Here is a 5,718-nt window from a genome sequence, read left to right as displayed (position 1 = left end):
TCAAATAACCAGCTCCTGGATTAATTGATCTTTTGTATGTTTCTTTTATGTCTCAGTTTTCTTCAGTTAATCTCTGATTTTGGTTATTTCCTAACTTCTGCTAGCCTTGGGCTCTTGTTCCTTGTTTTGCTCTTGTTTCCCTAGTTCCTAGAATTGTGATGTCAGGTTGTTAATTGGAGACCTTTCTAACTTTTTGATGTGGGTGTTTAGTGCTATAAACTTTCCTCTTTATACTGTTTTACATGTGTCCTAGAGTTTCTGTTCTGTTGTATCTTTGATCTCATTAAATTCAAAGAATCGTTTTGATCTCCGCATTAGTTTCATTATGCACCCAGAACTCATTCAGGAAGAGGTTGTTTAGTTTCCACATAGTTACATGGTTTTGAGTAATTTTCTTGGTACTGATTTTTTTATTGTGCTGTGTTCTGAACAAGGTTGGTCTGATTTGTTTTTGTTTTTTTTTTTAATTTGCTGATGATTGTTTTATGCTTGCTTGTGTGGTTGATTTTACAGTATGTGCTATATACAGATAAGAGGACTGTATATTCTGTTGTTTTGGGTAGAGAGTTCCATAGATGTTTATTAGGTCCAATTTGTTCAAATACTCAGTTAAATTCCTGAAAATCTTTGTTTAGTTTTCTGCCTCGATGATCAGTCTAATTCTGTCACTGTCATGTTGAAGTCTCCCACTATTATTGAGTGGTTATCTAAGTCTCCTTGTTGGTCTCTAAGAGCTTGCTTTATAAATCTGAGTGTTGCTGTGTTGGATGCATATGTATTTAGGACAATAGGTCCTCTTGTTTAAAATAACTCTTTGCTATTACGTGACATTATGCGATGCTCCATTTTGTCTCTTTTCATATTTTGGTTTCGTTTTATTTCAAATCTGTTTGGCCTGAAATTAGAATAGCCACCATAACTTTTTGTTTTCCATTTACTTGGTAGATTTTCCCCCATCCCTTTACTTGAGCCTAGGGGTGTCATTACTCATAAGATGGATCTCTTGAATACAGCGTACCGGATTTTGCTTCTTTATTCAACCTGCCACTCTGTGACATTTATTTGGGGAGTTTAGCCCATTTATATTCAAAGTTAGTATTGATATGTCTGGATTTGATCCTGTCATCGCTTTGTTAGCTGACTATTATGCAGACTTGTTTGTGTGGCTGCTTTATACTTTCACTGTTCTGTGTTATTGTGTTTTTGTAGCAACCAGTAATTGTCTTTCCCTTCCATATTTAGCACTCCCTTTAGGACTGCTTGTAAGGCAGGTCTGGTGTTAACAATTCCCATTAGCATTTGCTTGTCTGAAAAGAATCTGATTTCTCCTTAGTTTATGAAGCTTAGTTTGACTGGATATGAAATTCTTGGTTGAAAATTCTTTTACTTAGGAATTCTGAATATAGGCCCCCAGTCTCTTCTGGATTGCAGAGTTTCTGCCATTGGTCTGCTGTTAGCTTGATCGGGTTTCATTTGCAAGTTACCTGCCCCTTCTCTCTAGCTGCCTTTAACACTTTTACTATCATTTCGGTGTTGAGAATTTGATGATTATGTGTCTGAGGGATAGCCTTCTTGTTTGGTATCTGACAGGGGTTCCCTGTATTTTCTGAATTTGAATGTTGTCCTCTCTACCCAAGTTGGGGAAATTTTCAAGGATGATATCTTGAAATATATTTTCCAAGGTGCTTGGTTTTTCTCCCTCTCTTCCGGGGACACCAATGAGTCATAGATTTACATGAGTCCATATTCTCAGGGGTTTTGTTCATTCTTTATCGATTTTTAAAAATTATATTCTGACAAAGTTATTTCATACAGCTAGTCTTCAAGTTCTGAGATTCTTTCTTCAGCTTGGTCAATTCCACTGTTAGTAATTACAATTGAATTATAATATTTTCTAGTTTGTTTTCAGCTCTATCTGGTCATTTTGGTTCTTAAAATGGCCATTTTGTCTATCAGCTTCTGTATTTTTAAATATTAATCTTTACATAACATGGAGAGGTTCTATCTCCTGAATCTCAATGATCTTCATTTCTATCTATATTCTGAATTCTGTTTCAGTCATTTCACCCATTTCAGCCTGAATAGAAACATTGCTGTTGAACTCATGCAATTATTTGGAGGTAAGGAGATACTCTGGCTTTTTGAGTGTCAGAGTCCTTGCCCTGGTTCTTTCTCATTTGTGTGGGTTGATGTTACTTCAATCTTTGAAGCTGTTGTCCTTTGGATATATTTTGATTATTTTCTTCCTTCATGCCCTTGGGAATTTATTAGGGTATAATATGTGTGTGGCTTGCTGAATTCTATTCTAGTCTACTCCTGGGTCTTGGAAAAGCCCCCTCTGATTACGGTCTCCATGCTTATGTTTCTATCATTTGGTGTTCTGGTCAATGGGGCTCCTTCAGGTAGGGGTTGCAGTTGGCATATAAATGGCATCCTTGCCAGGTCAGCCCCAATGTGCTGTCTGTGTGTTTCATAGGGAAACCAGGTCTGTGCCTGCCTGAAGAGTTCAGCATGAAGCAGGAGTACTGAGGTAGAAGACTTGGCAGCTGTGGCTCCTCTGGGTATGACAGGTGGGATGGGTGGAGTTGCCACCCCCTTGCCATCTGGGTGTTTTTAGGGCAATAGGAGATTGCACCTTTTGGCAAATGTAGTCAGAAGTAGTACCAATGAGCTAGAAACTCTAGTAGGTGTGGTTTGCCTGGCTACCAGTGGTGGGGATTGCGGGGGGGGGAGACACCTGCTGCCATATGGGTGCTTCCTGGAAAAACAGGAAGCTCTAAGTCTTATTTTAAATAACTACACATACTAAAAGCTACAAAGAATTATAATTTAGCTCCCTATTCAGTGAATATTTTGAATAAAATTTTCAACTTTGAATAAATTTCAACTGAAATATAGGTATTGCCTTACATAATGTTAAATACCACACATGGTTCTTTAAGTTGATTTATAAAATAGTTTTCCAAAGACAGACATTTCTAAAATATAACTGATAATGGGCATCTTAGTGCAAAAGAACATAATACACAGAATTTTGTTTTGTTTTGTACGAGAGCAACATAATTAAAATTTTGTATTTTAATTACATTCTGTCTACATGTATGTGTATGTGTATGTATAAGTAAAGTTGGATAACTACAGGTTCTATTTCAATTGGTAAAATATGACAGCTAAGAATAACTTTACAGTAGCATTCAGAGTAAGGTCTGATGTTTAACCTTTGACAGAATGAATTTTTAATGATTTCACTTTGATTTTACAAATAGGATTAAAAAAATAACATATATCAGGAATCAACTGATTTTGTATTTGAAGTATCTAATGGCATTGATAAATGCTGGGATCATTTTATTATCTATGGAGTTTGGTTAGCATAGCCATACATTGATGGTTATTTAATTTTTCACGGTGCATAAGAAAACTTGAAGATGAAAATAGTGCAAACATTTTTGGAAATAAATCTTTGCAAATTGAGTTTTCATAGGGAGGTATGTTAACACACTTTCAGCAATTACTCTTGCTAAATTCTTATATTTGGGTACATACTTTTTTCACATGTTAATTAAATTTATACTGTTTGTTCAATAGATTCAAGTCCCAGAGTTCCCTTATGCTTCATTGCGTCACCAATGTGGGTGGGTGGTAAATGTGCATTAACATTTTGTGTAATTATATTTTCAATATCAACTATCCTAAACAATAGAGACTCAGAACTTATTTTTCCGTTGCACATGTACTTGTTTGGGCTTATTGCTGCTGAATTTTTTTTTTTAAATAATAGAAAACAACAAAGACAAAATCATGAACATATAACAAATATAGAAGTGCATTTTCTACCCATAAATGACAAAAATAATCATTATAACAAAGCATCTGGACTACTATGTATTCTACTGCAGGATTACTCTGTCTTTGTATAATACATATATTTAAAATACAGCCAACAAAAAATTGCCAGGATTTCTTGTTAACCTTCGTGGCTTTTGGTATCTTCTAAGCTTCAGCAAGAGCCATGGCACACTAGCTATTTTAAAGTGGTCAGCAAAGAGAGCCACTTAGAGGAGTGAACCTCATTTTGTTAGAATGATATCCTTAAAGATGTTGAGTCGTTTGCTTCCGGAAAAGGTCCAGCAATTAAAACTGGGTTTTTGGTTGTCTTTCAGACTGAAAAGTGTTAGAATTCAACTCTCTACCCATGAGTGTCTCACACAATTCTCTAGGGACAATGCCAGAAGATGAAAGTAAAGTTAAAGATATGCCAAAATCATCCTAAATTAATGCAACTGTTGATAATAATTTTAAACAACAACAAATCAGAACAATTGCTAAATATACCATAAGGGTCTCAGGGACAATAAGTATAACCTGGATATCTCCCAGTGAAACCAACATTTGGTCACACGCAATATTAGGGAGTTCTTTATCACAGAACCACAATTAAAATTGTCACCTATTTAGAGTTCTGTTGATTACTCCCATTAATTTGGGCAAGTTCCTTTATTTCTATAAACTCATAAAGTTAATATGAAGATTGAGTTCTGGGAAAGAGAAAAACTCATAGTCTGGTAGCTAGAAATATTGAGAGTAAGTATCTGGATGGATTTTCAGTGACAAAATTTAAATAATCTCATTTTTAGTCCAGTTACATTTAGGTACTTTGAGTCTATTTAATAAATTTAATCTGAAATCACAATCAACTATAATTCTTATATCACAATGAATAGGCTTAAATATGCTGAATGTATTTAAAAATAGAAAACACATTGGATTCAAGATTACTTGGCTATTCACTTGCTTGCTTAGTGATGGAGGTGTGAAAATGAAAAACTATAAACAGTAACAGAGAGGTTCCTTTGCCATTAACATCTGTTACAGTCACAATTATTAATACTGCAACCATTTTACACAGCAGGAATGGTTTCCATCTCCATTTATATTACAACAAATAATTTGAGGAGTGATTAATGAGACTTTTAATTATAGATTGAGTTTATCTTGAAACAATCTGTGCCACTACAGCTGGAAAGGATCAGGCTTTAATTACAACCAGGAAAAACTCCACAGTGAAGCAAAACATGTCCATTTCAGGGTGTACAGAACTTCTCCATGCCTGCCTCACCTTCACACTTGACTGCTTAGCTCCATTTTTTAACACATGGTGCTAATGAGGCCATGGTCATGTTTTCACTGTCCATATGTGCCAGTTAGCTTCACTGTTTCAGTGCTACAGATTGTTTTTCTAAACTTGGGCTGCCAATTCAACAATTTCTCTGCTCATTCACCAGGGGGATCTGGCAAGAAGGAAAAAAAAAAGCATAGCCTATCTGTTGTGAAGTTTAAACAACTGCTGATTGCTTGGGGATAAGGGTAAGAAGGCTTATCTTGAAAAATCATAGTCTTCAAAATGGCATGTTAATTCAGAGGCTTCCTCTGACTTGATTACTTTTAGTTTAAGAAGTAACTATTTAAGGAAGCAGTATAAAAAGGACACTAGAGCAGGAATTTGAAATCTGGATTTCATTCTGATCTCTTTTCCAAATAGTTGCATGACCTTGGACTGCCATCAAATTAGCCTATGCTAATTATCCTCTGGAAAGTTTGAGGGTTGCCTCACAAAAAATTGCCCACCAGGCAAGCTCTAATAGTTTATGATTCTGTAATTCAAGATGCCAAGCACTGGAAGCATTGTTTGATGATGAGTCTTCAGGCTGGAAAGGG

This window comes from Sapajus apella, unplaced genomic scaffold (genome assembly GCF_009761245.1).
Source record: "Sapajus apella isolate SASKATOON/1434 unplaced genomic scaffold, GSC_monkey_1.0 scaffold9, whole genome shotgun sequence".
Lineage (NCBI taxonomy): Eukaryota > Metazoa > Chordata > Mammalia > Primates > Cebidae > Sapajus > Sapajus apella.
Note: the sequence above shows the minus strand (reverse complement) of the source record.